Genomic DNA, 12,805 nt, shown 5'->3' with positions numbered 1-12,805 from the left:
ATTTGCTACTGTCCTACAAACCTCTGCACTTTAAGGCTCAACAACGTCTACAAGAAGAAGGTTGTGTAGTAGACATCACTGACGTAGCCGGACGCGGCCGCGGCCGCACATGCGCTGGCGGCGTAGGCGGTCTAGGACTCCAATGTGGCCTAGTGGATGTCCTATGCACCGCTGGTCAACTTTTAGGGCCGCACGTTGCAGGTGGATAGTGACGGGCTATCCACGTCCATGATTAACCTCACATCCACCGGCGCCGGCGACAGACAGGTCGCTGACTCCTCCGAGAATGAGTAGGGCATAAGAGGCGGCAGGGCATTGTGTCTCAAGTAGGTCGGTCCGTCTCGCATGTTGTACTCTTCCTCACCGGAATCTGCACCTCGACTTCACGGGTGTTGAACCCCGCTGCCATTCATGGAGAATGTGATCGCCAATGCGGAATACAAAGGAAGTGGGGAGACGTCGGCCGCCGTAGGTAGGGTTAGGGCCGGGCCGCCTTTTTTTTCTAAATGTTTGAAATGTAATGAAAAATGTTTGAAATGTTATGAATTTTGTCCGGTTTATATGAAAATTCATCGTGTTTGCATGAATTTCATTCGGTTAGTTCAAACAATGATTGAAATGTATACAGATAGCATTGGATGGCCACCTTTCGCATATGTGTCCACAGACTACTCCCTACTTGTCCGCGAACGGATGCGGAGCAAATTTGCGGGTCAGCGACTCAGCATGAAGATGCGCTTAGTCTATAATGCTAAAAAAATCTGTACTATGCAAACTTAGTCTATAAAGTGTTCAAATCATACGTGTAAAATTTGCTCGCCTATGTTTTGGATGCTCTATGCGTTAAAATGTCGACCTGAGCCGGCCTAATTACAGTTACTAGCATCCCTAGTAGCGAGTATAAATTATGGAACCCACTCCTCCTCCTTGGCTTGACTGAAGTGGCCGGCAGGAGAGACGCTTATGCTACGTTACTACATGCATGGGACTGCACTGAGATTCCTTTCTTGCAGGTCAAGGGCATTTCCATTTTCGGCAAGATGTGCCAGCCATGACCAGCTACTTCAGGAAGGAAAACCACATCCTCGTCATCAGATTTGATTACCGAGATTCTGTTCTTTTGATTTCTTCCCCCCTGCATACCCGTACGTGTCGTGCAAAAATCCATTAGCCTAGATGCAATAGATGGTAGTGTTAGGTAGATGTAAAAGAGTAGTGCTAGATAGGAATTTATTTTCGTATGTCCAAATCACACAGTAGTAGAGGACAATTCATACGATGGCATTCTCAATTGAAGGTCGTACATGGTACACCATGTTTCTTCACACTACCAGGGGATTTGGACCCGCTATTGCTGGTGTCTGTGCTAATTTCTGTCAGACTATGGAGGTTCTCCTAATTCGCCAATTTGACCGCCACAATGTCGGATGGTCGTGATCGTCAAGCGCAAAGCGAGTGCAGCACCGCTCTCTGGGTCAATCAATGGATGCGGTTGATGGCTCGCAAAAGAAAGGATGGCTGGCGAAATGAGTTTTTTTGCCCTCTATGTCTATTTAAGTGTTCTTGGATGAGAGAGTTTTGGTCCAATCTCCAAGCTGCTTTGGTTGACCAAATTTCAATCTTTGAAACCTAAAATTAGCAGCCGGCGGACTCCATCATTGAATGAATGACAAAATTGACCGCGGGGCTGGGCAAATGTTAGCACAAAGGGATTCGATCTCTAACCCATATAGTATGTTGGGAAGTTTGGAGGGAAAGAAACAGACGTATCTTCAACGGAAAGAGAGGTCGGACAGCGCCATGATTATCCGCCTCAAGGGCAAGATTGCCATTTTGCAAATGGGTGGCAGTGGCACCCCTTTGATCCCGGCTAAACCTATTGGGTTCGGGCTGGGGGCTGTGCAAAGTGCAGCCTCTGGTGGTTGGGTTGAGGCTAGTCCCATCTCTTATATATAGAGCTCCCCTCTAATCAAGACAAAGAAGAAAAAGGAAGGCTCGATCAGGCCTTTGGCCATCAAAATATTTCCTCGATTTAGTTTTCCTCGATAAACGTGTTTGGAGCTAAGATCGTTACAAGAGGGTCTGAGCAGAGGTACGGCTAAGGTTGTCAGAATCACGATTCTGTTATACGATTCTACGACTTTACGATCCAAACTAACCCCCATGATTCTACGATTTTAGTTCTTAGAATCTACGTTTCTACGATCCTGATAGTGAAGATTCTACGATTTGTGATCCTACCATCGAGGCTCCGATCCGATTCAAAATCATGATTCTGACAACCTTGGGTACGTCATAATGTTTTCTAAATTTTCTTTATGTGTATTTCTAAGGTGTTAATCGCAGATCTTAGTGCTGATTTATCACAATGATAAAGCTTCATTAGCTCGGCGAGATTGCTAGGCTCAACAGGGCTTGTCAAGCATTGAGTTCATACCCAGTAACATATAAGTACATATTATCAATGTCAAGATAATGATGACATCTTTTCTTCTGTTCATCAAATCTCGAAAAGTTGATATCACCTTTCCGAAACCATGAAGACAACTTATGGATTAATGTTACTGGTTTTCTTACTCTCTGTTGCATGTTCGGCGGTGTTTATGAATCCACAACGTAAGTTAACTGCATATTCAGATTCCAATTTGTGCGTGCTCAAGCCGCAATATGTTCCGCTCCACATCCTCTCTTGCAATATTCAGAAATTATGGAACCCACTCCTCCTCCCCGGCTTGACTAAAGTGGCCGGCAGGAGAGACGCGTATGCTACGTTACTATGTGCATGGCACTACACCAAGATTCCGTACTTGTACGTCAAGGGAATTTCCGTTTTTGGCAAGCCGTGCCAGCCATGGCCAGCTACTTCATGAAGGAACACCACATCGTCGTCATCTGATTTGATTACCGAGATTTTGTTCTTTTGATTTCTTCCCCCTTGCCTACTCATGCATGTCGTGCAGAAATCCATTAGCCTAGATGCAGTAGGTGATAGTGTTAGGTAGATGTAAAAGAGTAGTGCTAGATAGGAATTTCTTTTGTTATGTCCAAATCACACAGTAGGAGAGGAGAATTCATACGATGGCATTCTCAATTGAAGGTCGTACACGGGACACCATGTTTCTTCGCACGGCCGGGGGATTTGAACCCGCTATTGCTGGTGTTCGTGTTAATTTCTGTCAAACTACGAAGGTTCTCCTAATTCTCTAATTTGACCGCCACAACGTCGGATGGTCGTGATCGTCAAGCGCAAAGCGAGTACGACACCGCTCTCCGGGTCAATCAACGGATGCGGTTGATGGCTCGCAAAAGAAAATATGGCTGGGGAAATGAATTTTTCTACCCTCTGTGTATGTTTAAGTTTTCTTGGACGAGAGAGCTTTGGTCCAATCTCCAAGCTGCTTTTAGTGACCAAATTTCAATCTTTTAAACCTAAAATTTGCAGCCGACGGACTCTATCATTGGATGAATGATAAAATTGACCGTTGGGCTGGGCAAATGTTAGCATAAAGGGATTCAACCTCTGACCCATCTAATATGTTGGGAAGTTTGGAGGGAAAGAAACAGACGCATTTTCGACGAAAAGAGAGGTCTGTAAGCGCCATGATTATCCACCTCAAGGACGAGTTTGCCATTTGGCAAATGGGTGGCATTGGCGTCCCCTTTGATCCCGGCTGAACCTATTTGGTTCAGACTGGGGGCTATGCAAAGTGTAGCCTCTGGTGGCTGGGTTGAGGCTAGTCCCATCTCTTATATATAGAGCTCCACTCTAATCACGACATATAAGAAAAAGGAAGGATCGATCAGGCCTTTGGCCATCAAAACATCTCCTCAGTTTAGTTCTCCTCGATACATGTGTTTGGAGCTAAGATCGTTAGAAGAGGGTCTGAGCAGTGGTACGGTATAATGTTTTCTAAATTTTCATTATGTGTATTTATGAGATGTTAATCACAGATCTTAGTGCTGATTTATCACAAGGACAAATCTTCATTAGCTTGGCAGGATTGCTAGGCTCAAGAGCGCTTGTCAAGCATTGAGTTCATGCCCAGTAATGTATAAGTACATATTATCAATCTCCAGATAATGATGACATCTTTTATTCTGTTTATCTGATCCCAAAAAGTTGATATCAGCTTTCCGAAACCATGAAGACAACTTATGGATTAATCTTATTAGTTTTCTTACTCTCTGTATGTTCGGCGGTGTTCATGAATCCACAACGCAAGTTAACTGCATATTCAGATTCCAATTTGTGCGTGTTCAAGCCGCAATATGTTCTGCTCCACTTCCTCTTTGCTGGGGGGCATAGGTCCCCTAGTAGCCAAATAATCTTATTAATTTTATACTCCCTCTGTAAACAAATATTTCCTGGGCACACGTCCGAGTGAGGAAGTGTGGGCACACGTCCGATGGCATTGAAACCCAATTTCATTCTCAAGGTACGAACCGTGCTTGCCAGACCAGACCACCTTTCAGAGAAATGATATATTGAGGAATTTCAGAGTTGTGATATGCCTTTTCCTTGAAATTCTATTAGATACGTGACAGATCCTCCTACAATCGTGGTGTCCTAGCTGACTGGCGTGAGCCTATAACGGATCCATGTGGTACTATTGCTCGTGTCACGTGTAAAGATGCTGAGATCGTTTCAATGTAAGTGAAGCCTAATCATCTCAGTTGTCGAACATTAATTAATCTGTTCCTGCCCAAGGCAGCTACAGGAAGCTTGTGTTACATCCTTTGAACATAAGGGAGATTCCAAGTAATGTTTTATACCATGTTACATTATGTTATAGGAAGCTTACGTTACATAAGGCAGCTATAGGAAGCTTACATTATGTTACGTCTTTGAGTAAAATATATGTCCTTCACATGTTTGATACCAAGTTTTCCTTGGACAAAAAGATTTCAGTTGGATTGCACTTTTCTCATGCTCTACTATTGCTACAACATTATCGCAAGTTTTTCAACGTATTGTGGGCTTCACCCTCTCTCACTAGATGGAAAGTGCGGCTTGCCGCACCCCGCACCCCTGCCGGGTGCGGTAACACGTACACAACCTGACACGGTAGGTCAGGTTTCAACTTTGATAGGTTGACATGATGTAAGGGAAATGTGCGCATGTTTAGAACAACATACCAAAAGCAAAAAAGAATTGCATCACACAATAACTTATTTACAATGCAGTAACAGTTATATCCAACTTGCTAGAACACGATTCATATACGATTCAGTCTGTTACACGATTAGCAAAGCACGATGGTAGCACCCACCTAGTCCACTACTGGCTATGCAAAATATATTCCACATACTGAAGGAAATATATACCATTGATTCCATCATTTGAATTTCTGAAAGAAAGATATAGGAGGACTAAGCCCTAATAACAGTGATGGTTTGGTTAATTACATCACTTTGAGGATGTCATAGAAAATATCACATGATATACCAAAAGCAAGTCCTAACAGTAGCCTAAGAGAACAGATATATATTGTTCTTCTATGTCGTATGGGTAGTGTATCTGATAGCTCTGTCTGAAGATCTTGCTTGTCGAGGTGTTCTCTGAAAGACCCGTTGATAGAATTCTAAAGAGATGAGTGAACCTAGAATGGAAATAAATAAAATTTTGCAACCCAAAAGAGTATATCCACAAGCATGGCACAAGAAGCACAACATTGCTAAAAAAATGTCTTCCTAGTTTTAATGGAGGTACCGCCAAAAGTAGGCATGAAATCTCAAATCAAAACACCATGAAGCAAACCTTAAAAATAAATATTTGTAGTAGACATAAGATTAGCCATGGTAGCTAGCTAGACAAATCCATGACCCCCTAATCATCTATACAAAAGTCCTCCCCACCTCACTCTCTACTTCCTATTCTTCATGTTGGCTCTAACCAGGGTGGCACACCAGTCAGCACCTCAAAGGGGCCAAACACAACTAGGCCATGAAGCAGCAAGAAGAAAGAAATGTACAAAACACTTTCAAGCAGGAGGAGATTTAAAATGGAGCAGCAAATGCTAATAAATAGGAGAAGATTGTTATCGACCATATGTGCCCTACATTGAGGTGAATGCCTGCTCTAGTAGTGGATGTGGTGTGAATCTTTAGAAATGCTCATAGCACTCCGAACTCCTACAAAATAATTCACATATTTTTTCTTTAGCATAAAATGGGGGATGCATTTAGAATAACTCGCGGGATAGATGAGCGCAAAGGAAAATACAATTTAGTATCTATAAGGAAGAAATCAGTTGCATGTCCTTTTGTTGCTTTCTTACTGTCGATAAGATGGATAGATATAGATTCTAGGCATGTCTACTCTAATGTTGTTTCATCTAATACTCACAATATATCGTCGAAGAGCCGCCGCAAGGTCACGCTCTTCATCCAAAGCATCAAGTGCGTTCTGACGTGTCGTCTCATTATTAGCTTCAACATAAGCCGCCACTCTAGGCGATTCATGACGGATGCCACTTGGGAGAACCGCTTTTGCACCATAGACCATGAAGAAAGGCGTATATCCTGTTGACCTATTAGGGGTGGTGTTGATACTCCAAAGCACTGAAGGTAGCTCCTCAACCCAACAACCCGGTGTTTGCTCCAAAGGAACCATAAGCCGGGGCTTGATGCCTCTCAAAATTTCTTAGTTAGCGCTTTCTGCTTGACCATTAGACGGTGGATGAGCCACGGAAGAAACATCAAGACGGATATGCTCTCTTTGACAAAACTCCTTCATAGCACCTTTAGACAGATTAGTACCATTATCAGTAATGATACTGTGAGGATAACCAAAATAGAAGATCAACTTTTAAACAAACTGAACTGTAGTCTCCGCATCACACTTGCTGACTGGCTCTGCCTCAATCCACTTGGTAAACTTGTCAACTGCCACCAAAAGGTGGGTCTTCTTATCCTTAGACCTCTTTAATGGCCCAACCATATCAAGCCCCCAAACTGCAAACAGCCAAGTTATTAGGATCATACGCAATTCTTGAGCCGGCACATGAGCTTGTCTGGAATTTTTTTTGACATCCATCACACTTGCTTACGATATCCTCTGCATCAGCATGAGTTGTTAACCAATAAAACCCATGACGAAAAGCTTTAGCCACCAATGATTTTGAACCGGCATGATGACCATAATCACCTTCATGAATCTCTCATAAAATTTCACGTCCCTCCTCAGGAGAAACACAACGTTCGAACACGCCTATCACACTGCAATGGTGTAACTCGCCGTTGATGATAGTCATGGACTTAGACCTCCTGGTTATTTGCCTTGCCAAAGTTTCATCCTCGGGTAACTCGCCCCAGGCCATATAAGCCATATAAGGCAAAGTCCAATCTAGGATAGCATGAAGAGCCGCCACCAAGTGCGCCTCCGGGTTAGGGACAACAAGGTCTTCTTCAGACGATAACTTGATAGAAGGATTGTGTAATACATAGAGGAACACATTAGGAGGCACCAACTTACATTGAGACCCAAGCTGGGACAATGCCTCCGGGTCAGGGACAGCAAGGTCTTCTTCAGACGATAACTTGACAGAAGGATTGTGTAATACATCGAGGAACACATTAGGAGGCACCAGCTTACATTGAGACCCAAGCTGGGACAATGCATCAGCCACCTCATTCTTTCGTCGATCAAGGTGATCCACCTGATAACCCTTAAAGTGACCAACAATAGTATCAACCGCCCAAGGATAAGCCGCCATGAGCAGGTCTTTAGAGTCCCACTTGCCCGAGACTTGCTGAGCCACACGGTCCGAGTCGCCCAGGCACCTGACCCCGCTTGAATTAATTTCTTTGTCCATACGAAGGCCATGGAGTAAAGCTTGATACTTAGCTGCATTGTTAGTACAAGGAAACATTAGCCTTAACACATAATAAAATTTGTCACCTCGTGGGGAGGTCAAAATAACTCCAGCCCCCGAGCCCTCTAATTGCCTGGACCCATCAAAACGGATTGTCCAATATGTGTTGTCAGGCTTTTCCTCAGGTGTCTGCAACTCGGTTCAGTCATTTATGAAATCCACCAAAGATTGAGATATGATGGCTGTTCTTGGCACATACTTCAAACCATGAGGTCCAAGTTCGATTGCCCACTTAGCAGCTTGGCCTATGGCCTCCCTATTTTGAATAATATCTCCTAAAGGAGGAGAGCAGTAATAGGATGACCAAGAAAATAATGCTTCAGTTTGCAGCTTGCCATAAACACCCCATACACCAGTTTCTGCCAATGTGGATATCGTTGCTTGGACTCAATCAACACCTCACTGACATAATAAACCGGCCGCTGAACCGAGCACTCTTTACTCGCCTCCTTGCGCTCCACAACAACTGCCACACTGACAGCCTTACTATTAGTTGCCACATATAGGAGCAAAGGCTCTTTCTTAATGGGAGCAGCAAGGACAAGCGGCTCAGCTAGCTTTTTTGAGCGCCTCAAATGCCTCATTGGCAGCATCACTCCAGACAAAGTGATATGTCTTATTCATCAGTTGATATAAGGGAATTGCCTTCTCTCCCAGGAGACTTATAAAACGGCTCAAAGCTGCAATACGACCCACCAAACGTTGGACGTCATTGACACACGCTAGCTTAGTAAGGGAAGTGATGGCATTAATCTTCTCCAGGTTAGCTTCAATACCTCATTCTGAAACCAGAAACCCCAGCAGTTTACCTATAGGCACACCAAAGACACACTTGACCGGGTTAAGCATCATTTTGTAGACCCGGAGATTGTCAAAAGTTCCCTTCAAATCATCAACAAGAGTTTCCTTCTTCCTGGACTTGACCACAGTGTCATCCACATAAGCATGGACATTGTGTCCAATCTGACTGTGCAACAATTCTGGACACAACATTGATAAGTCGCCTGAGCACATTTGAGCCCAAAAGGCATAGAAACATATCAAAAAGCTCCAAAAGGTGTAATGAAAGCCGTCTTCTCTTGGTCTTTAATTGCCATCTAGATCTGATGATAACCAGAATAAGCATCCAGGAAACATAAACTCTCACAACCCGCCGTTGCATCAACGATATGGTCAATATGGGGAAGAGCACACGGGTCAGCTGGACAAGCTTTGTTGAGATTTGTGTAGTCAACACACATACGCCATGTGCTGTTCTTCTTGAGCACAAGCACATGGTTAGCCAACCACTCAGGGTGAAAAATTTCAATGATAAACCCAGCCGCTAAGAGCCGGGCTACCTCTTCTCCAATAGCCTTACATCGTTCTTCGTTGAAACGACGAAGGAACTGTTTGACCGGCTTAAACTTAGGATCCACATTAAGAGTGCTCTCAGTGAATTATCTCGGTACACCCCGCATGTCAAAAGGTTTCCATGCAAAGATGTCCCGATTCTCACGGATGAACTCGATGAGCGCGCTTTCCTATTTAGGATCCATATTAGCCCCCAGTATAAACTACTGAGATGAGTTGTCGGGGACAAAGTCAACCTGCTTAGTATCATCAGCCGATTTGAATTTCAACAAAGGGTCTTGTTCAGTGGTGGGCTTCTTCAAAGGTGTCATATCGGCCGGGTCAACATTATCTTTGTAAAGCTTAAGCTCCCTAGTGGCACAAGCTGACTCTACATAAGCCGCGTCTCCTTCCTCACATTCCAAAGCGATTTTTCGATCACCATGGACCGTAATTGTGACTTTTCGCCCTGGCATCTTAAGCTGTAAATAAACATAGCAAGGGCAAGCCATAAATTTAGCATAAGCCAGCCGTCCGAACAACGCATGATATGGACTCTTGATTTTGACCACCTCAAACCATAGCGTCTCTGCTTTGTAGTCATAATCATTACCAAAATCAACTTCCAAGACAATATTTCCCACCGAATATGCCGACTTACCAGGTACCACACCATGGAAGACTGTGGAAGACGGCTTAAGATCTTTGTCAGCTAAGTTCATCCGGCGAAAGCCGTCATAATATGGGATGTTGATACTTCTACCACCATCCATAAGCACCTTAGTTAATTTTTAACCCCCGACCTGAGGGGCTACCACCAATGCCAGTTGACCTGGATCTCAACCCGATGCGGGTGATCCTCCCGACTCCATGTGATTGGATGTTCTGACCACCGCAAATACTGAGGCACCGCCGGCTCAATAGTATTGACTGCACACTTATGAACCTTCTGATCTCGTTTGCAAAGACTTGTAGTGAAAACATGGTACTGGCCACCATTGAGCTGTTTTGGATTACTCTGATATCCTGAATAGTTCCCTTGTTGTTGGTTTTCATGACCAGATTGCTGATGATAACCACCCTGATTACCTTGATTTTGATAGCCAGTGTCCTGGATTAGGGGGTCCTCGGGTGCCCGGGCTATGTGACATGGGCCAGACTGTTGGGCCGTGAAGATATAAGGCAGAAGGCCTTCCCCCGTGTCCGGGTAGGACTCTCCTTTGCATGGATGGCAAGATTGGTGTCAGGATATGTAATTTCCTTCCTCTGTGAACCGACTCTGTACAACCCTAGGCCCCTCCGGTGTGTATATAAACCGAAGGGTTTAGTCCATAGAGGCTAGACAGCTAGGGTTTAGCCATTACGATCTCGAGGTAGATCAACTCTTGTAACCCCTATACTTATCAAATACAATCAAGCAGGACATAGGGTTTTACCTCCATTAAGAGGGCCCGAACCTGGGTAAACATCATGTTCCCCTATCCCTTGTTACCTTTGATCCTCAGACACACAGTTCGATACCCCCTACCTAAGATTGGCCGGTTTTGACATCGACAGCCGCCACCAAAACCGGACCCTTGTGAGCCGGATCCTGACCCGTCGGGTGGCCCATTATTATTATCGTGATTTTGATTAAAACTGGAATTCCTATACTCATGCATGATAGAACAATCCTTCCAGGCATGGGTCGCTGGCTTATTAGCCAGACTATATATGGTTTGCGCAAGCGTCATTGAGCATTGCCTCAAGATTAAAGTTTTTTTTCTCCAAAGGACGGCTTACCATTACCATTACGGCGCTGGTTTTTATACCCCGTGTTGGTGTTAGTTACGAGATCTAACCCGCCGTCGGGGTTTTGTCGCTTACCACCGTTGCCCTGATTGTTGCTATTGTGCCCTGCCATATTCTGCTGCTGATCCTTACCATTGCCACTCTTCTTGCCCTTGTTGGATTTCTCGTCATCAGATCCAGGGTCCTTTGTGGTGTTAGAGTCGGAATATTTAATGAGAGTCGCCATGAGCTCGCCCATGTCATTACAATGACGTTTAAGCCGCCCAAGATTCTGTTTAAGGGGTGTAAAGTGACAGTTCTTCTCCAAAACTAGACCGCCTGACCCGCTGCAATATTGTCTGAAGAGTGCATAATAGCAGAAACCCGCCGGACCCAATGATGAGCCGACTCATCCTCACGCTGCACACAGTTATCAAGTTCGATAATCGTTAGAGGCTGCTGATGTCTACTACACAACCTTCTTCTTGTAGACATTGTTGGGCCCCCAAGTGCAGAGGTTTGTAGGACAGTAGCAAATTTCCCTCAAGTGGATGACCTAAGGTTTATCAATCCGTAGGAGGCGTAGGATGAAGATGGTCTCTCTCAAGCAACCCTGCAACCAAATAACACTACAAAAAATACACTTCCGTGATGATACGTGTTTGTCACATTAGGTCGTGTTTTCTGTCATGCATGTACATCCACGACGATTTTATGACAGAATCAAAATAGTCATACCTGTGCTGTCGTAGAAGTGTTCCACAACATTACCAGAATTATCATCACGAAAGTGTCCACTTCCATGACGATAAATCGCGCGTCACAGAAGTGCTTTCGTCAAGGGTGACTGACACGTGGCATCCACCGTAACGGAACACCGTTAAGCTATCGGGTCGGGTTTTGGATCTGATAACCCGTTAACAGCCCCGACCAATGGGGATTTTCCACGTGTAAAATCATCATTGGCTGGAGGAGACACGTCTCAGGTCCGCGTTGGCACAGGTGTCACTCATCCAATGGGCGAGACGCGCCTATGATATGTTGACACGTGGACCGACCCATCAAGTTTAAATGGGCCGGTCCAACTGAAGGCCCACAAGATTTTGCGGACCATAATGGGCCGGCCCAGCTAAAGGCCCATGAGATTTTGCGGACCATAATGGGCTGGCCCAGCTAAAGGTCCACAAGATTTTGCGGGACATAATGGGCCAGCCCAGGTAAAGGCCCACAAGATTTTTGTGTGCCATAATGGGCCGGCCCAGGTAAAGGCCCACAAGATTCTTGCGGATCATAATGGGCCGGCCCAACTAAAGGCCCACGAGATTTCGCTGACATTAATGTGCCAGCCCAACTGTAGGCCCACAAGATTTTGAGGACCCTAGAAGGCCGGCCCATTAACTGGCTGCCATGTTTTGGGCCAAATGCCGGCCCATATTTGATCCTGTCCATTAATGGCATGCCACGCTCTGGGCCTAATAGTGGCCCATATGAGAACCGGCCCGTTAAAAGCCTACCATGTTCTGGGCCAAATTACGGCCCAGATCAGGTCTGGCCCTTTAAGAGGCTTTGGGCTCAATTATGGCCCATATCAGATTCGGCCCGTCAACTGGACACTATGCTTTTGGGCCCACTTGTTAAAGGCCCACTTAGTAATTCGGACTGATATTAGTTTTGCCCTGTTAAGGGCCCGTTTAACATTTCGGCCCTATATTAATTTCGGCATGTTAAAAGCCCATCATATAGTTGGGCCTAACTACGGCCCGGTTTGCATCTGGCCTGCTCGCAGCCGATATCTGATTGGGCCAAACACGGACCGAGACAATTTTGGC

Source organism: Triticum urartu, chromosome 3A (assembly GCF_056163025.1).
Source record: "Triticum urartu cultivar PI428250 chromosome 3A, HENAU_Tu73, whole genome shotgun sequence".
NCBI lineage: Eukaryota > Viridiplantae > Streptophyta > Magnoliopsida > Poales > Poaceae > Triticum > Triticum urartu.
This window is presented reverse-complemented; position numbering follows the sequence as displayed.